The sequence below is a fragment of the Abramis brama genome, assembly GCF_963993115.1.
Source record: "Abramis brama genome assembly, chromosome: 23".
NCBI lineage: Eukaryota > Metazoa > Chordata > Actinopteri > Cypriniformes > Leuciscidae > Abramis > Abramis brama.
Genome location: NC_139985.1, coordinates 25,531,145 through 25,553,045, shown reverse-complemented (window position 1 = coordinate 25,553,045; position 21,901 = coordinate 25,531,145). Strand labels below are relative to the sequence as shown.

At 36.2% G+C, this 21,901-nt stretch overlaps 1 protein-coding gene across 4 annotated transcripts in view; it reads right to left on the bottom strand.

Moving 5' to 3' along the window:
* The window catches only part of fhit (fragile histidine triad diadenosine triphosphatase), a 328,718-nt gene that overhangs the window by 137,758 nt on the left and 169,059 nt on the right, over positions 1 to 21,901 (bottom strand). The gene's annotated exons all lie outside the window — the stretch shown is intronic.

The following is a 21,901-nucleotide window of genomic DNA, read 5'->3' as shown; positions in this document are numbered from 1 at the left end:
AATAGTGTCTGTCAGCCTCTTCCCTGTGGGTTCGGTTTGCTATTGGCTTCTTACCTCTTTCTCTCTTGTCCCATGATGATGACCTCCACCTGCGCACCAGTGAACCTTGGAGAGGTTTGCTCCTAACCATCCACCCTTAAAATAATATACATGTTTGGGCTCCGACAGCACACAGGAAAAGCTCCTTTCCAAACGGTCAAAGGTCACTGGTCATCATTCTCATCATGCATCACAATGTCCAGAGAAAGAGAGTGACAGATCACATTTCTGGGATCCATATTTCAGCTCTCTAAAGTGCAAAACTAAATAATAAAATAAAATATATATATTTTTTAAATATAAAAAAATAACAATAAAAAAAATACTTTTAAATATGTTTTAAAATGTAAAATAAATAGAATAATACAATACAAATATATTATACAATATGAAAAATAATTTAATTTTTTTAATAAAATAATGTATAGGCCTATTTAATATTTAATTATATCTATCTATCTATCTATCTATCTATCTATCTATCTATCTATCTATCTATCTACATTAACATTTCTAAACACGAGGGATCACACACCAAATACGACACTCGTGCTGCTCATGCTTTGTTTTGTCATGCCAAGGTGGTTTATAACACTTGGCTAATGCTATCCGTTAGCATTCTCATTCATCTCAATGGCAGGAGCTCGTCTGTCACAAAATAAACTGCTACTTTTGAAAATCTGTCAACAGAAAAACAGGCTGTTTGTCTGCAGAACGGAATAGACATCTCTACCAGCAGAGGCTAACTGCTAATGCTAATCAACCAAACCTTGACCCTTTGGGTTGTGCACATTCAAAATGTTGTAAGCATGCACAATTTTATGTGCAGAATTTCAATCCTATTAGACAAATCTGAGGAAAAGTTGTATAGCGGGTTCTTTTAGAGCCAGAAGAACTAATGCATATAAGTTTAAAAGCACCATATTTTTGCCTAGACTGTGAAATTGCCTGTTACAGCTCACCTCTCATTCTTATTTAGAAAGGGTATTTATGTAAATGAGTAGTTGTGCTGCCTTTTGTACGTTAAAGTAAAAATGTACAAACAATTCTATTGAGTTTAGTGATTTTGTTCAAATATGCAGGTTTTAACAGCTCTGATTTAAATTGAACAGCATAAAAACAACAATATACAATGTGCTAAATGTGTGTTTAAATGCAACTGGATTGCATAAAATGATTTTTAAAATTGAAGGCTCTGTTGTGAAGTACAGCGCTGAGTATATTAATTAACTACATGTACTTACTATAGGTTTAGGGTTTGGTTTAGCCTAGGGTTAGTAATGTATATTTATTACTACATGCATTGTGTAACAAGGACACTAAAATAAAGAGTTACCAAACAGATTACTATGAAAAAGCAAATGTAGGACAGGGGTTCTAAGCCTCAGATGTTGATTGGATCATTAGATGGGGGCGGAGTTAAGGCAGACTAAATGATTTGAGAAGTCTTGCATTCGTTTCAGACGTTTTCACCCAGAATATGCAGTTATGACGTTTTGATTCAAAATCACCATGAAATCAAAATAGACCATTCTTATTTTTTTTTATGGAGTATTGCAGGATTTATTATAAATGATTTATCCATGCACATCATTATTTTTTGTTTATTTAAAATGAATGTGTGTGTGTATTCTTTAATCAAAATAACTTCCCCTCTTTCTTACAGCGATCTCTCTTCTCTTCTCTTCTCTTCTCTTCTCTTCTCTTCTCTTCTCTTCTCTTCTCTTCTCTTCTCTTCTCTTCTCTTCTCTTCTCTTCTCTTCTCTTCTCTTCTCTTCTCTTCTCTTCTCTTCTCTTCTCTTCTCTTCTCTTCTCTTCTCTGATGACGCGTTTATCGTGTGAGGGCGGGGCAACCTGTCACCTACATGAGATCCACCAATAGCAAACCACAACCTCCCAATCAATTTCACATGCACAAAATCAAGTCCCACCCTACATTTTTCTTATTCGAGAAGCTGTTTCATTCAGATATAGCGAAGAAAAGACTATCGCAACTTCCGGTTCATGTCAACTTTAAACATTACGAGAAAAAAAAAAAAAAAAAAGCATTGTTGAATTGTTCACGATAATATATTTAGGAAATAGAAAGGGTAAATTTTCATTTCATGCTGACTTTAAAAATGTTTTTAAATTAAATCCGTATTAAGTGCATGAAAAAAATTAAGTTTTTGACAGAAAGCACTATTTTAACAAAATATGTCTGCTATTTCATGCACTGATGGATGAGATCGAATCTCTATAGTCTGTAGCTAGAATACTTGTCTTGTACAACAAGATTAAAGTTAGTTTTAGGTAGGCCTATGGTATTCAACGAAGGTCAAAATAAATGTGAAGAAGCACTGTGAAAAACAATCTATTTTTAATATCTTTAATCACACCTATCCAGACAGGATTGGATTTCTTAGAAAACAATTGAGTTTTCCACTGTAATCTTTGAAGCTGTGACTGAAAATCTCAGACTTTGACAATGTATGTTTGATAAGTTTGTCTACCAAACACAAAGTCCACCTCGTGTATAAGACCTTTATCTTAGTACGGTTTAAAACACTTCTGGTAACACTTACTTCTTGCGGATGTTTTGTTCACACTGTCACCTGTTGCTTTGGAGAATAGTGCAACATTAGGTGTAAAGTATCTCTCCATTCTTCCTTCATTCCTTGCATTCTTGATCTCTGTGTGTAATCCCATCATGCATTTGATTAAGGCCCTTACCAACACAAGTAACCAAAGGGGGCTTACAACCGAGATACGCGTTTGCTCTTGATCAGAGGTAATCAAATGAACCAGGCCTTGCGTCTCCCATGGCTTTCACCAGGCTAGAACTCTGAGAGATTAAACAGAGCTGGGCCTTGATCGATAGCGAAACGATCGTTAAAAGCACTCCTCAAAACACAACCTGCTGCAACAGATGCTGAGTCCCTTAATTCACATCATCATTCAGTCCAGTAGCACATAAAAGGAAGCAGCCAAGTGCACAGCTCACTGATATCGGCTGTGTTATTATCATCAAATGATTATGGTTTGCGCAGAAGTTAGGGCTCATTTTTATGCATAGGGCCACTTGGTTTTGACCATGTTTGATTAATAACTTGGTGGACTCAAATCCTTCAAGAAAGACACAAGACACAAGAAAGTGTGTATGACTTTGTCTGGCTATCTAGTACTGCGTTCTCAATGACATATAAGAGTGTCCATGATAATAAAGAAAAGGGAAAACAAGTGCCAAGCTCTTAGAAATGTACTCTTGGCTTCATATTGTTGGAAAAACTTAATCCTTAAAAAAATGTCATGTGGTATAACCATCAAGTAAAAGAAAATACATATTTCCTCATGAATACTTGAATACATTTACATGACATCTTGATCATTTTCAAGTAAAGTTTTTTGTTTTTAATCATGAACTAATTCATAAATAACGTTTTTAGGAATCTCACCACACGACACCACATGGCTTTTTAAGACAAGCCTTGCCTTGTCAAAAAAGTACACATTTTCTCATATTTTAGCTCTCTATGATATAACTTTCTTTTTAATGTTTTTTTTTTTTTTTTTTTTTTTTTTCAGTCGACCAGGAAACAAAGTAATGTAGCAAAGAAATTAGCTACTGGGTTGATGCAACGAGCACTTTACAAGATTAATTAGAACTAATTATTACATTTGCCAAAATTTGCCAGGTTTTTTAGATTTGGGGAGAGATTTACTAACAGAACCCTCTTTTGGCGTTAAAAAAACTACTGTCAGGATTTACTAAAGACACACAGTGAAAAATTAACGTTGAAAAGGTTATTTTTGCGGATGACCTTATTGCATATGCATAGGAGTTTCCCTTTCAGATGCAAAATTTATGGGAGGAGAGTATTAAAAGGAATCATGCAAGGTGATTTACTAAAGTTTGCGCTAGTCAATTGACTGGTGTTTGCACTATTATTTACAGACCAAAAAAAGCATGTCTTAAACCAGACGCTAATGTGCGCTGCTCTTGGTAGATTGCGTTGGTCATTATGTAAATGATCCGGCTGCGTCTGTGTTCTTTAATTTGCACGTCGTCGGTAGATCACGCGCAGAACTTTCCACTCCCATCAGTGCTTTTTTAGAATTGCGCTCTCACGCTAATTTGCCCTGTTTGGTAAATCTGGCCTTATATCATTGAAATAATTAGATCCCTAGTTTTTTATCAAGAACTAGGCCGTTCTTAGCCAACAAATTCTGCGATTTGAATGACTAGTTGAATCAATCTTAAACAACCTCTGTATAATTTCACTTGGTTGTAGCAGTGTGTCATTAAAGGGGATACATTTACAGAATTTACAACTTCTTAGAGAGGGTTTTAATGTTTTAACAGTGGAAAAGTACTGTTAGCAACCCTCTGATGGGCTACTCAAACACTTTTAACAGAAACTATTAAAGCTAAAATGTAGACAAACGTACTATTAGACCTCATTAAATCATGAATTAATTGCTGGACTACAAATGGTCCATCCTCAACCCTACAATCTACGGTAGGCCAAATTTCGCACCTCTAAATGTAAAGGTCTGAACATCCTGAACGCCTTTCTCTGAGCTTATTAGATAGACCTGTAACATTCAACAAATCGTATATGTGAGTCCAATCACGCATCAGAGAGCTTGCATCTCTTTTTTCACACATCTCAGAAGATTCACTTTGATTGGCTTGATTTCCCTCAGTACCTTTATTCAATTTGGTCAAATGGAGGGAACGGTACAGTACAGATTGAATATTTCTGGCTTCAATTACCAAATGTAGAGGTCACGCTACCCATATAGGCAATACTCCAGAGATACGACTGTTTCTGAGAAGCGCTAATGTTACGAAGCCAGATACGCTCACCCAGTGATGCTGTTTTTTTCCATCCCACAAATTGGCATTGCATTGAACAACTGAAATAGTTTCTGCGTGTCTCAGAGGTTTGTTTACAGCCTTGTCTATTTTGAGAGTGTAATAGGAAAGGCAGCTGTCTTCCGGGAGGTTCTTGACATCACAATGAAGAGAATATGAAGAAAAAATATGTTTTTAAGCACAACAAAACACTAAATTGAGTGCTGGTTCTTAAGGTTGATTGGTTGGGTGAGTTTGGGATGTTTCTCCTCTGGAAGCCGAATGGAAGTAACATTCGTGCATGGTGTTTGAAAACTCCTTAGCAGCTGTTTGTTTACCTCATGAAAACCAAAAGAGATCCATCAGGAAAAAGAGAGCAAGTCATTATTAGTTAAAGACAATCCGCTTGACAGTCTGAGTAAGGATAATGAAGGAAGCCAGTTAATGGTCGCGCATAATTTTCAGATAAAGAAACAATGCCTATATCACTGTCTCCACAGAGGACGACAAAAAGTCATCAAACTCCCTCGTTACTCGAAAGTAATGGCGAACGAGTGAATTATCTTTTCTGAACCAGTATTTACCAAGAAGTTAATTACTAGAGCTTTTGTCATTAAATCCCAATATGCGGTAGCGAACAAATTCAGACAGTAACTTCAAGATAAAGTGCCGGACAGTAAATTGAAGAAAAGAATCATGCACAAATCTTTCTGAAAGTGTTGTATTAAATGTGTCTATTTTTGTAATACAGAAAGCAGACAAAGCAAGTAAGCATTCAAAGCATGAACATTTCACAAATCTCGCTCTCTCTGGGTTTAAAGTTTTTGTGTTTTCAGTCCCAAAAGTGGTACACAATAACTGATGGCCACCTGCCACCCAGAAGCAAAGATGGTTCCAATTCCTGTGTGTAACGCTGCAATATCTGCTGCTGCATTAAAACACACTCCATGCCTTTCTGTGATTTACCATGGGAGGCTTATTACTGAGCAAACCATATGGTCTAATCTACCCCTCACACACAAAAAAGCATTGATCAAACATTTGCAAATATTGTTTTTTTGAGCCCTTTGGGTGGTGTTGTGTGACTAGAATATAGCATTTGATGGATTTTAGATCTGGTTTACTGCAGCTTTAATTGTATATTGGATGCCGACGGGACGTCCCGTGTCATATGGCTTGCGATGTTGCATTCAGGTGCACTTCATGCATAAAAAAATAAAAAAATAAAAAAAAATACTACTGACCTGTCTGTTTTGCCCTTGAGGAAGAAAAAATGGAGACTATAGAAATGTGCCAAGAGCAAATCCACATTTAATTACATAAGCCATTAGGCTTTGCTGTTTTCTGTGATGTAAAGTGCTTAAGACAGCTAAAATGTTTTTAAAAAAATAGATTTTGAAAAATGTAAAGATGACGATCCAAATTAACAAAGTCCAAAAGCATTAGGGTCTTAAATTCCAAATTTAGGGATACATGAAATATTGGTACCATATTGGTGATTGACCGATATTATCTTTTGATATTGGATATTGCTTCCAATTACGAAGCCCCACACATGACATGCGGACATAAAATATATATCGTAGCCACGAATTAAGAATGTGTTCCCACAAACTAAGAATTCTTTCTTTTGTTTTAGTTAAATCGTGGCCATGAATTAAGAATTTGTTCACACGACTTATTAATTTGTTCCCGTCGTTTTAGTAAATCATGGCCATGTTGAACTAATTCAAAAACAAATATTTACTGGGAAAAGAGCCCCGCCCCTTACCCCTTACCACCAGAGATTAACCCTAAAATCAAGATATATGGGGAAAAAAAATATCCCTGTATGAGTTATTGTTTTTAATATTATAATAGGATATACTGTTTTCCCGAATATTAGCACAATTGCAAATGTGATAGTCTATTAATTTTATACAACAGTTCAATAAACAAGTTGTTAATGTAAGGTGACTTTCATTTTACACTTAGAACCTTGTCTGTTTTTGCTCTATTTCGCAACAAATCAACAGTGGAGCCACGGCGCATCTCCGAGTCCACGTTTGAAGGAATCGAATGATTGAATGACTCACTCATTAAAGGGGTGGTATAATGCCCTTTTCACAAGATGTAAAATAAGTATTTGATGTCCCCAGAGTGTGTATGTGAAGTTTTAGCTCAAAATACCCCACAGATATTTTTTATATAGCATGTTAAAATTGTAAATTTTTGAGGGTGAGCAAAAACGCATCGTTTTGTGTCTGTTCCTTTAAATGCAAATGAGCTTCTGCTCCCAGCACAGAGGGCGGAGCTTCAACAGCTTGCACTCACACAGACATGGACTGAAAATTTAAAAAACTTTTAGCATTTAAATGTTCAAACTGGATTCCTGGATAGCCTACCCGTATTCATATTTTATTAAATCACTTATCTAATCCATGTTCTCCAATTTGTATTGCTCTCATGGCCTGGTCATTACGCTGTCCAAGGTCCTCGCTGAGGGGCTGAGAGAGAGATAAAAATTAAATGCTGATTTTGTTTTCAGTTGTGATTTTAATGCATGGATGGAATGCGTTTATAAATAGACTATTAAGAGTGAAATAAGAGTTTAAAATAGACAATAAAGTAATTGCAGTCGCATAGCATACATAGTTTTTTTTTTTTTAGATGGGGGCTCCATTTGTTTGAAATAGGCCTCCGAAATGCCAAAGGGCCACTCTGGCAACAATATGTATATATGAATATCCAGGTTTTTTTATATCAGTGCATCATTACCTGAATTAAAAATATTTTTTTCTAAGGTTTAACTGTTTTCATTTTGACATTATGTCTTAAAAAGATGCCGTTCATGGCATGGGACACATACAGTTAGAAAGACATCATGCTAATGCTAAACTTTTTATGTCTCAATATGAATGCAAACCAAGAATTAAAAATATCTAAATATAATTTGTCCTGGTTGAATACCTGAACACAGTGTCTGGATTAGATTCAGTCATTATCATTTAAGTGGTTGCACCTCGTTTGCTTTGTCCACAGTAGCCAAATATTCAAACAAAGGTAAATATTTGAATCAGAGCATAGTTTAAACAACAATTATCACTTCACTTTGACACTGAAAATGTGCAAATGAAGACAAACTCAGCATTAGTGCCAGGACAATGCATGCCAAAATATTTCCATTTAATTATGGTTTTTTTCACTCTATAAACACAACAGTAATGCTGTATGCCTGTTTTGATTAAATGATACAAACTCAAACTATTGTTATTGCACAATGACGCGACCTTCTATATTCTGTTCTTTCGATAACAATGGTGATATTTCAATACATATTTATTGAGCACAATGCTTCATTCAACTGAATTGCACTAAAATGCCTTGTCAACCGTCATCCCACTTCTTGTTATTGTGTTCTCTTAGATGTCAATGAAACTGATTCATTCCACTCCCACGTTTCACTGCTTGAAAGACGGCTGATTTGAGTGAAGCATCACTAAATATTTTATTCATCCATCTGCTAAGTGACTCTTCCACCCGCATGTCCTCCTGTTTTTGGCTGTAGAAGTTTCCAGAATGAGAGACGGGTGAACGTAGTCGCTCAGACAACCTGTACCCTCTGGGTCAGACTCTGTACAGCTGGATGAGAACGCAACAGGGTCCGGAGAGCCACAGTCGGACCCTTCCCTGGTGGCCCCGTATCAAGGGATCCCGCAGTCAAGGCCATGTCATCGTAAACAAGCTCTAGCTGTCAATCTCTCTCACCGTCTGACCTGCTTCTTGTCTGTCAAAGCTAAGCCTACATTTCCCAACTCAGACACTGTGCAGTTTCATCTATCGTCAAGTCATTTTTGTCTATCAATCAGTCTTTTATCTAACCAATCAGTATTCCATGATACTATTCGAGTTTAATGTTAGCATGAAAAAGAAGTTTATTTCCTATTGTGACATATATCTGTGTGAAACGGCTTCTCGAACAAGAAAGACTGTAGGACGGGGCTTTATTTTGTCCATTGGGAATTGATTGGATGATGGTTGTTTGCTATTGGTGGATCTCTTGTGAGTGACAGGTTGTCCCACCCTTGTGCCAGTAAAAACTCATCATGTCGCTGCAAGAGGGAGGGGTTATTTTGATTAAAGATTATGATGGCATATTAATAAAAATAAAAACAAATAAAAAAAGATGTGAATGGATAAAACATTTATAATAAATACTGCAATATTCCATAAAAAAATTTTTTAAAAAAGATTTGTCAATTGTGATTTCATGGTGACTTTAACACAACCAAAGCCTTGGGATGAAGCAAGAGCTTGCTGCCTTTTTCTTTTCTCAAGTTCATATATACATTATACATGTATAATATAGCAGAATGAGATTTTGGAACTTATTCACGACAAATTATTCATGAATTACTGAAACGAGCTTAGAACACCATTAATCAAAAGCTACATACAGTAACAGTGACAGCGAAACTGCAAATTAAAATGTATGTCCTTCTAATTCTGCAATGTGAGCGCAGTTAAGTGGACCACAACCCATGCAGACTTTAAACAGTCAATCATTTACATTCACAATGACTCCAAGTCAAGGACATCTGTCAGGGTAGTTTCAGCCGAAGTTAAAAATCTTGAAGTGAACTACTACTTATGAAGTGTAATTCCATTCAACTCTTTAAAGTTTGAGAGGTTTGTGGCTTCAAATCTTTGAAAGACATTCAGAGGCAATTAAAAGCAAGTGAACTAATTAATTATTGTTGCATCATTGATTTCACATTTACCCCTTCCCTAAACTTTCCCTGCTTAAAGGCATAGTTCACCCCAAAACTATTTTTTCATCATTTACTCACCCTTGTTCCAAAGCTGTCTGACTGTACAGCCAAAAAGAATAGCGCTGATTCCACCTACTATTCATATGTGCTTTCTGCGATCCAAACACAGGTGGTCAACCGTGTTTTCACCTGGTATTAACATGCATTTCAAATGCAGTTCCCTGTTATTTCATCACACTCTACATCACTTTTGCAGGAGCGTAGAGTGCCGTACCCGTATACGGCTGAATGGACGGACACATATGTAACGGAGCTTATAAGCAGGGGATAGGAAGCGAATGAAATGATAGAATCTCTGAGGGTCTCTTCCTTTCTGAGTGGGCGGTTTTTGATTACAGTAAGCTGCGAAGTCGACTGGACTTCATTAGGGCCCAATAAAATCATCCAAATGTATCCAAATTACGTCTTTTTTCCCCCAATTGCTTTAATTCCTCTGGACTCCAATAAATGAAATGTCCATAATCAAGGAGCACGTCTAATTAATCGAAATCATGAAAATGTATCAACTTTGTAACGAATGGTCTTAATCAAAATGACCTAGACATCAGAAAACCTTCCCCCTCTCCCCTGTTGTCATCGGCCCTAAAACCAGTTCTCTTCAAAGGCCGTTATCACCTCGGCTCCACTGAACGATCTCAGCAAGAGGCTGTGTCTACAAGCCTCAAAGACAGCACAGGAGACACTAGCCATTTGGTTAAAGACTATAGAGACAAACTCCAATACACAAAGGACATTTACTCCATTCTTACCCACAAACTTTTCCCAAATGTTTAAAGTATTTCTCCTGTGTTTTACAGTATGCACGTCCCTATGTTTTATTAGCCTAGCTATGATTCTTTAGTTATGTTAGAGCAGGGTTCACCAATCTCGGTCCTGGAGGGCCGCTGTCCTGCAAAGTTTAGCTCCAACCCCAATTAAACACACCTGAACCAGCTAATCAAGCTCTCACTAGGCATACTAGAAACTTTCAAACAGGTGTGTTGGAGCTGGTTGGAGCTAAACTCTGCAGGACAGCGGCCCTCCAGGACCGAGATTGGTGAACCCTGTGTTAGAGTAACTTCCGATGTTGATATCCAAAGATGATGTATCACTGCTAATGTCTTCCTTAGTATCAAAATAATCCCCTTTTGATTTTATAATCAATGGTGTACAACATGTTTTGATAAATTGCATCATAAATATTTGTACCATACTTTTGTGTAAAGACTGCACAAATTCTCCATGCCAGCATGAACATGCAAATGGAGATAAGATGGAACAAAGACTTTCTCCAGGTCATCTTAGATTGGTCACCTCAACAAATGGGTGTGAACTGATAGGACCTTTAAGAGTATCTGTTTAGTTCAGATCTTTGCTCAGACAACATTTTCCTGTATTCTTCCGGCAACTTCATCGTCAAGTTAACTTCTTTGGATTCAACGTGGACCACCCCAAGAACCCAAACGAACGCTTCAGCGCACTCCAGGCGAAATCATCAAGAATCTCAAGCATCTGGACTTGTTCAGCAACCAAAGTCAATGCAAGTACCTGTTCGCAGCCTTTAGATGCATTTCTAAGTTATTGTGCCCCTTCAAGGTGACCCTGATTCTCTGATGTTTCTCGTAGGTTGTGGTTAACTGATTGTAATCTTGCCATGCTCTTTTCTTCTCTCTCTCTTTCTTCACTTTTCTTTACTTTCTTGATTTTGTATACAATCTTTGCTTAGTTTAGTTGTGTGTGTAGCCTACCCTAGTTTCATTTATTAAACCATTATATCGACGCTTTATTGTCTGTGTTTGCCACATATCGAAGTCACGTAAAAATCTTGAGCTAGCGATACCTATTACCCTACTAGAACTTTATTTACTTTAGTTGGAAAAGGTTATTCTATATTGGCCAGGAAAATTGTCAGGGTGTGTGCAGGCGTGAAGACGAGGAAGGCAGAAGGCTCCAATACAAAGCGTTTACTTACAAATATAATTCAAACGATACAAAATGGCAGGATACACACACAGGTTGTGACGTTACATAGACGAGAACGAAGACTGACTGAACAGAGGGAACTAAATACAGACACTGATGAACATAAACCAGGTGACACAGATGAAGGTGATTGACAAGACACAGGTGATGATGATGAACTAATGATGGTAGACATGGCAACGGATAAGTGGCGGGAAAACAAAAGACATGTGACTAATAAGACTAAACAGGAACACAACAGTTACAAAAATAATATATTTCCTAGAATTAATAATTGATTATGCTTTCTGTTCATTGGATGAACTGATTAAATAATTGTACTATTAATTCTGCTACAGTCAATTCTAAAAATAACTAAAATATTTATGATTAATTATAATCCGTTAAAATCAATTATAAATATAAATATATATTTTAAACTGTAACTCGTTACAACTTAAATTAAAACATTTAACAAAAGTACACTTTTTTTTTTAGGGCCCTATGAAATACATTTTCTTTGTTTTCTTTTGAAATACAATTGTTTGTTTTCTGTTTTAATTTTCCTGGATTACATATTAATTGTTTCATTAAATACAGTATTATTCATAATAATAATAATAATAATAATAATAATAATAAAAATAATAAAAAAAACGAATTAGTTGAATTCATAAAAATGTTTTATCTTTTCAGAAAATAAAAAGTCCTTTTATGTTTATATTTCAACAGCAGTCTTTTTGAGCTTTAATATTCACAGACCCTAGTCCGATCGCAATTTTTTCATAAATTTGCGTTTTTGTAGGTTACACGATAACGGTATAGTTTTCAAAAACTTGCACTTTGAAACCTGTTTTCAAAAGTTTGCGTTTCCAGGCCCCGAAAACGGCGTTGTCGTGTAAATGAATGGCCAAAAAGCATGAAAAGTTTTACATTTTTAGACGAAAATGGTGTCATGTAAACAGTCTCTGAGACTGTATGTGTTTGACCTACTTTTCTATGTATTATGGTTTTGTGATTTGCTATAGTATTAAATTCAATTTGTTTGCCAAACATTTGTTCACCTGCCTCTTGGAAAAGGTTTAAGTAATTGAATTTGCATGAGTATGTTAATATGGCTTTCAATTATAAGGTATAGTCTGACAACCCAGACCTTTTGCCTTCCTTTCTGACATTGCAGGAAGAAAATGATTCTATACTAAATTCTGGAATCAGGGCAAACTCTATTCTTGCAGGTCTTGCTCACACTTAGCGAAACACACAAAAAGTTGTATAATCCCCAGGACTTCCCGACATCTACTAAAATCAAACCATGTTGAGAACCTGACAAGTCCGAGAGTTGAAATGAAGGTTCAATGTTGCAGATGCTTTCAAATCATTACAGCACCTCTAAACTACACTGTCACGCCCGTCACTTTAACCGTCTGCTTGCTAGAGGGGAATAAACCCAGAGACTTAAAAAAAAAAGACTTCAGCACATTCTGACAGCAGCTGTAGTGTTTAAGAAAACAGATGTTGAAATGTCAACAGCAAGTGGAAGCAGATACAATGATATAGACAATCCACACAGAGACCAGGATTAGCCCAGAATACATCTTCAAACAAGCTTGATTATGTTTAATCTGCTTTGAACACCACAAAGCTGTTTCTGCATCAAGCTCATCCTTGTTGAGATCTCAAGTAAATGTGTAATAGGTTAATATATATATATATATTATATGTAAATGGGCTAATGGAAAGCATCAAGGATAGCGCAGATGTGTACGCTAAAAATTACAGACTGAATGCCATGATCCTGATGGAATGTTGGCTGTGAAGAGGATTTTTTATTTCTGAATGTAAATGTAAATTAATTAATTGTTCGTACTTGCTTTAAAAACATAAAAAATAATCTTAATACAATCTTGATGGACGGATGGATGGATGGATGGATGGATGGATGGATGGATGGATGGATGGATGGAGGTTTGTTCCTGTGTAGTTATTCGTTAATGATGGAACATGTATTCTAAACTGTTACCAATAAAAAGGTTTCCTGTTGATTTCCTGCGTATTGGCTTTCAAGTATCTTGCGGAATCTGAATGGATCTGGCAGCGCTGGGTCAGATCTGCTCATGTGATTATTTAAATGCTATGTGAGAAGCATCTGCTACAGTTAGAACCAAAAGTACATCTGACATGAACATAAAGCGGGCGGAAATTTCCATCAGAGAGCTCCACCGGTGAGGGGGTGGATGAAGAGGGGGAGGGAACTTTTGTGTGTGTCCCTGTTCTGTACACACAAACATGCACGATACACGATTGTGGCTCACAAAACATCTCTATGGACACAACCCACATGCTTCAATCTCATCCAATCTGCTCATTTGCTCATTTTCCCACATTCCCTGAGCTCTACTTCATCAGCAGTGACTACACCTGGAGAATTCTCTACATCCCACACTGCCCTCTGTCATATTATGGAGAAAGCTCAGGAAAAGCATAGGTAACACTTTCTTGACAACTTTATTTCGATAATCCACTTTATATATAAACTATTATAAAGTTATTCTTAAGGAAAATTTCTGGGTTCAGTACAAGCTAAACTCTATCGACAGATTTTGTGGCATAAAGTCGATGAACATAATGTGATTTGTCCCTGTTAAAAAAATATACAGTAAAATAAATAAAGTAACACACAGCAGAAGTGAACCAGGCCAGTCTTCCAGAGGGTTTTACAGCTGAAATGTGATGCTTGTATTTTTGTTAAAGCACGTGAATGTTTCAGTAGAACTCGATTTATGATTTGATCTATAAAGTGTAAATCATAATGTTTAAGGTGGGAATAATTGTCTAGGTGAATGTAAATCAGGTTAGGTGATATGACAATGTCTGTGGGTTGAGTTCGCTCCGTGTAAACTGTTTTTGTAAAATGTAAATTGAAGAATCAAGATATTTTTGAAGGGTGATTTTTTTAATGTAATAATAATAATACATATAATAATACATATAACTTTGGAATAACATATTTATCAGACAATATAGATTATAAAGGGCACTATCAGTGATTCTGAAAGTGCCCCATTATGCTATTTTTAAGGTTCCTCATTTTGATTTGGAGTCTACTACAATACATTTACTTGCATCAAATGTCAAAAAATAAAATAAAAAAAACGGTTTGTTCGAACATTCAGCCACTCATTCCATGAGCCTACTCTGCTCTGATTGGTCAGATGGCCTAGTCTGTTGTGATTGGTTGACTCTGCTCTGATTGGTCAGATGGCCTAGTCTGTTGTGATTGGTCTACTCTGCTTCTCAAACGAAGGTTTGAACAACATGAGGGAGAGTAATTACTGACAGAATTTTCATTTTTGGGTGAACTAACCCTTTAATGCCGTTTTTAAGAGGAGCAGCGCCACTTCTTCTCCTGTGTTCAAAACTCATTCACTTCTTGGAGGGAGCCCGGTCTACAGGGTGTCACGTGATTTTCGTGCATCTAACCTGGACATTGCCATTGCCAACATCAGACCGAAAATATGGCAAAATCATTTACTATGGTGATAAGCATATGGTGATTTTTCTTAAGTATTTAAGTATTTGAAATACTCTAAATACACTCCCTCAAAATATTTTGTTACAAACTACATTTTATTTTTTCCACACCTGCAAAATACAAATTACAAAATACACTAAAGTAATTAAATACGTATTTAAAATACATTTAATTGAAATACTGCCCATGTCTGCCTACAGAGTTTAGCTCCAACCCTAAAACAATCACCTGCCTGTAATTTTCTAGTAATCCTGAGGACCTTGATTAGCTTGTTCGGGTGTGTTTGATTAGGGTTGAAGCTAAACTCTGTAGGACAGTGGCCCTCCAGGACCGAAGTTGCCCATCCCTGGCCTAGTCTGTTGTGACTGGTCTACTCTGTTCTGATTGGTCAGATGGCCTAGTCTGTTGTGATTGGTCTACTCTGCTCTGATTGGTCAGATGGCCAGTCTGTTGTGATTGGTCTACTCTGCTCTGATTGGTCAGATGGCCAGTCTGTTGTGATTGGTCTACTCTGATCTGATTGGTCAGATGGCCAGTCTGTTGTGATTGGTCTAACGCTTACAGTATGTGTCGGAAACAAAACACCTATTATCCTTATCAACATTTTTAGTCCTCAGCACTTGATACACAGTAATACGAACAGTAACGATGGCGTCAGTTTTTTCCGGATCTATTCCAGCTCGATTCCTCGTCCTTTTGAAGTGCAGCTAAGTGGATTCGTAGCGCAGAAAACAGCGCCCTCTTGACACTAAACTCTTCCAGTCTCAGCTACAACTACAGTGTGTGAGGGGGGTCAAAGTAGATGTTGTTCACAGGCAGCCAATGAAGACCATAAGCTGGCATTATGCAAATTTGTTACATTGTTGTTATGTCGGTATGTAACTTGTTTCGGTGAGCTATAGTTGAATCAATTGGCACAAATTTCTAAAATGAGGGATGGGCCACAAATCCTTGTGTACAGTTTGCAAAAATGTGGGAACTGATTCCAAAAGAGTGGGCATGGTTTAGGATTTTGTGGGTGCGGATTGAAAAACCGTAGGTACGGTTTACACATCTGAGTGCACAGATTGGAAACTCTTGGATAAGTTTTTTTTTAATTTGTGGGCACGATTTGTTAAACCGAGGGAACAATTCAAGAATTTGTGTGTACGGTTAATTAACCGAGGGGACAAACTGCAAAACTGTGACCACGGACTTGTGGGTCTTGGTTTTTTCTTCTTCTTTTTTTCTCTATGGGTGAATTTCCAGGCTCCATAGATTTGACATATCTGTATTAAAAAAAAAAAAAAAAAATAGTTTGAGACACACTATACTTGTGCTCTTTATTATCAAACTGCTAACAGCTTTGGTAACAACAAAACTATGCTGTTTTTTTAATATATTTTTTTATCAGAACTTGGATTTTTAGGCTCTGAAATGTCAAATGAGACAGACTTTTTGTGTCTGACAGTGACCTGACAAAGTTTGAGTGACAGCTGCAGTTCATCATTTCACATGGCCCTTTGATGCATGAGGAAAAAGAAACATTCCCTCTGTCCTCTACTGACCAAAGCTCATTCCACACTAAATGGGCAACATTCTCATCCAATAGATGGACTCTTGGCAGTCAAACAATAGAAAGAGCAAACAACAAGAGAAAGAGAGAGAGAGAGAGTGAGTATGGTATTCTGAAAGCTTTGTGAGACACATTGAAAAGGACAGCTTCCATCAAAATATTTCAGCTCAAAACCTTAGATGATCCCAGACTTTCCTATCCTTCCTCTAGTTCTAAAATATATATGGTACCCATCACAAGTTTGGATACATCTATTCTTTGTTATTATGTTTTAAGATTTTTAAGGTCTCCTCCATTTTATTAATAATAACAATAATAATAGCATTAATTATTATTAGTATTATGCAAAAAAAATAGAAAAATAATTAAATGTAATTAATAATCCATACAGACAATTTAAATGTGTACAGGAATCATTTTAAGCGTTTAAATAAATGTAATAAAGCATTTAAGCTGCATTAATTTTAGATCAAACCATTAAGATCACAAGGTGCTAAGCGTCTCCATGGGGTCTCAAACTGTTTTTAAATGAATAAGGAATAGTTGTTATTGTATCATGACCTGTAGCTTATAAAGCAATCACATTAGAGGGTTTATAGTTGAAGTGATTAAGGTATGACACATTAACTTCCCTCTGTGCTGCAAAAATCCCAGGAAACACATGTGAACTCATTAGACCTCAGCCATTGTAATTCCACTAGTTGAGCAAAACTCATTTCCTTAATGTATGAAGGCCATTAGTTACCTCCACCACAACATGATGAACACAATCAGGGAGGTCTGGAAGTTCATTAAAAGGTGATATTTCTGGGTTATCATTACAGGACATAAGTTCAGCATCCAAAACAGTTGTGATGATAGTAAATGAGCCTTTCATGTGACCTTAAAAACTTTAATTTAGAGGGAAATTACTGAGGACAAGATAAAGTGATAAGGACATCTTTAGTTTTATCAACACTTAAAGGCATAGCTCACCCAAAAATGAAAATTCTTTTCATCATTTACTCAGAGAAAGTATGTGACCTTCTCCATCATTTTGATACTTTTCTTTTGTTTGTTTCATTAATTGCAAGAAACCGAAAGTCTCAGCTTAGTTTAATGGTATAATTACCGTTTCAGGTTAAATAAAAATATAATGTATTTATAACACAGTGCATATTATATTTATAATATTAGCTACAGTATATACTCTTCTCTAAAAAAAATAGTTTTCCTCCTTCTTTTGTATCTAGCTAATGAGCTATGGATATTGAATGACTTTCCTGTCAGAACACATTACAATATCGTATTCCTCATTTGTAAGGCATTTTTTGTATGAATTTCCTGTAGCTCAAACAGTAGAGTGTTGGTGCTTGCAATGTCAAGGTCATGGGTTCGATTCCCAGGGAAAGCAAGAACTGATAAGAATTTGAAATGTGTACCTTGAAATGCAATATAAGCTGCTTTGGATAAAAGCGTCTACCAAATGCATAAATGTAATGTAAATTAATTTTGTGAAATAAATTTGCATAATTTGAAAGCCAAGACTTTTTTGCTCATTTCATTATGGGTTGTTGTAGCGCTGCATTGGTGTTTATTTTCAGTTAAGTACAGAGTCTACTAATGGGTATAGCTACAGTAACGTCTTCAGCTAGTCAGTTTGAATCTAACTGGCTATATCTCATATCTCTTAAGCCTAGTAGTGAATGTGTTATGAGCAGTAGGATAACCATATTACCCAAAAGCAGTTTTTTTTTTTTTTTTCAACGGCCAAAAGTTTCATAGTGTACCTTTAAGTATATAAATATATGAGTTTCTGTAAAAATGATACTTGCACATGTACATATTTAAAAAGTATTGAATGACGTTTGACATACATTTTAAAATTATTGGTTTGTAGGCTTCTTTTAGCTAACCATCAAGAATGAGATTCAAAAGTTACAGTAGAACACAACATTATGTTGGCATTAGTGGAATTACATTGGCATGGTTTAAAACATCAATCATACTTATCTGACTGTTACCAATTTGTAGCAGTAATTGTAGAGGTATCATATCGATCACAAGTTCAGTATGGAGTACAGCAAGGCTCAGTACTAGGACCGTTGCTTTTCACCCTGTACGTGCTACCTTTGAAAGATATCATTAGGAAGCATGGCATTAGTTTTCACTGTTATGCTGATGATACTCAGCTGAATATATTTTTTCATGCCCTGACGAAACATACCAATCCACAAAATTAATGTAATGCATAGTTGATTAAAAAAAATGGATGACTAGTAATTTCCTACTAAAACCTGAAAAAAATTAATAATAATTATTATTATTACTAGAAACCTGGTTGTTCTCTTTGATATAATCTTTCATTTGAAAGCCACATTTCTAGCATCTGTAAAACCACATTTTGTCCATCTTAAAAATATATTTAAATTATGACACATGTCTTCAGTGAAAAGTGCAAAAAAGTTAGTTCATGCGTTCATGACCTCAAGGCTAGATTATTGTAATGCTCTACTGGTTGGTTTCCCTGCATGCTTAATAAACAAACTCCAGCTGGTCCAAAATATCTTAGCTCAATATCTTCTGTGTTTCACCAAAAATAAAAGCCATGCAGGTTTGGAATAAATGACTGAGTAAATTAATTTTAGGTGAACCATTTAGGTTTCTCATTGGATTTGATGCTAATTTAAATTAGAGTGACAGTAAATTATAGAAATTGAGCTAGACTTTTGGTTTTTACTTATTCTTTGTTAGGAACCAGAGGCCCTTTGGCAAAGCAACCAATTCCTGATGCGCTCTGATTTTATTCATTGCCAATCCAACATTCATTCATCATTTCCATAACGGTTGAGTGCAAACGAGGAAGCCAAGTCCAGATTTTAACTAAGAAAAAGGACACAAAGAAGAACAGGCAGTCACGATTGTTATGCTGTTAAGTTCCAATGTAAGGTTCCCTAGCTGAAAGGAAAATAGAAGAACTCAAACTACGGAGAACTTGGGAAACCTGCACTCCCAAGAGTAATAAATTAATTGTGCAAAAGTACTCTGCAATTACTGATCAAAGTTAGTGCCTAAGCACATCTCTCAGGCTTTGAAGAACTTTAATAAGACACCTACATGCCTACCAGCCCCGCTTACTTATCAATTAATTTGGGAGTTAATGAGTTGGGAAGATTATTGCCTCTTGCGCTCTTCATCTCAGGAGGGACATGTGGATTGTGTACGGTGTAGAAAAGGACAGGTGTGAGCCGACGTGGTAGAAGTGGTAAAACCATTCTGAGAAGGTGTGGATTTAATAATCTAGATAAATGTTGCTGATAAATTGTGTATATAGAGGTCTTTGCTAAGGCAAGCATCACTATTGTTATTGGTAAAAAATAAAGGATCTGAACAAACTACTAATTTAGAGTATAAGTTTTAAGCTTTGGTGAGTAATTACACCATTTGTGCTAGAGACATGAATGATAGGATCTCAAATTGTGCAACTTGTTGAGGGGAGGTGAGCTATTATTTTTCTTTCCTGGCGAGTGATAAATCGGGCCAAAAAACAAAATCCATTGTGGAAGGAACTTGAGCCATATCCAGAGACCAAAATTGAGGGTTGGATTATTTATTATAGGATATTTTTGAAATATTAGTTCTCTTGAACAGAAAATAAGATATTTTGAAAAATGTTGGTAACCAAAACAGTTTCTGGTCCCCATTGACTTCCATAGTATTTTTCCCCATACTATGAAAATCAATGGGGACCAGCAACTGTTTGGTTAGCCACATTTTTTCAAAATATTTTCTTTTTTGTTCAACAGATCTAAGAAAGTCATATAGGTTTAGAAGAACTTGAGGGTGAGAAAATGATGACAGAATTTTCATTTTTGGGTGAACTATCCCTTTAAGATGCTTTGCAAGAACTCAATGACCGAGTAAATATATAAATAAGAAAATATTGACATACAGTTAATAAATAAACAAAAAGTCCACAAATGACCCTGTCATTGTTTCCAATCCCCCTTGTGAACTCTATTTAACCTAGCATGACAACTGGGTCTTATTGTCGCTTCAGAAACACAATATAATTATCTATGTCACCGACACAGGCTCTAATGCAGTGCGCTCATTCATTTGAAACATGGATGAAAAGCAGCATTGAGAAAACAGAATCAGGAAAACAGCTTTTCATTTGACATATTCTGGGAAAATCTGTCCAAACAAAGCTCACACCATAAACAAGAGACATGATTCTGACCATCACATGCCAGATGTGAGACATCTTGGTAGCAGATGACAATTGCGTCTCATTCTATTTACTCGAACCGTCATCGCTTTATTATGCACCCTGAGTATTAATGCAGCTTATTGCAGATTGGCCACATATATGCCCACATGGAACCTGTGCAATTTCTGTATTGATCACGGGAGACATTCTCCAGACTATGGAATGGATTTAAATATGGTAATAAGTAGGGGTGTAACTAACGGCACACAACCATGACGGTTTGGCATGGGTTTGGTACTGCAGGGGGGAGTAAACTAAACACAAAATTGCTTCATTCAACTTTTTTTTTATTAAACTGTGCTTTAAAAAAAAAAAAATGCCTCTGTTTAAATAATTTCAATTATATATATAGCTGTGAGCAGCAATTATCAAGGTTCAAGCGGTTTATGGCCTTTAAGCACATGCGTAAAAAGATATTTTACTACGTCAATATACGCACAGACAATCATGGCAGCTCGGACAAAGACACGGCATGCCAATTTTCAAGTCAGTTGGACTAACGGTGAAGTAGTTATAGGCGTTTTCATGTTATTTGGCAAATAAAAAATACAAAAAAATATATATATATTATTTGAAATGCAACACTTTTGTAACAATCCAAAGTTTTTACTGTCACTTTTTGATAAGTTTGCCAATACGTACTTTCAACAACAGCATTATGCCGTTAGAGGTGCAGACACGACACACTTCATCTTTTATGACTTATTCTATGCACGACTATGTCATAGCAGATGTATTGGAACAGAAATGTGTCAGTCTTTCGAGGTTTGGTACCTAGAACAGTAACAAGTTGTTTACTTGTCCTCCTGACTTCTCAAAGTGACTCAGGTGAGAACGGGTGAGCCGTGAGTGATAACGCCTGCTGTATGCCTGATAGATGATGCTGTCTTCTGACGTTCTGAACGATGAGGAACGTCTCCCTGTGTGTGTTTCT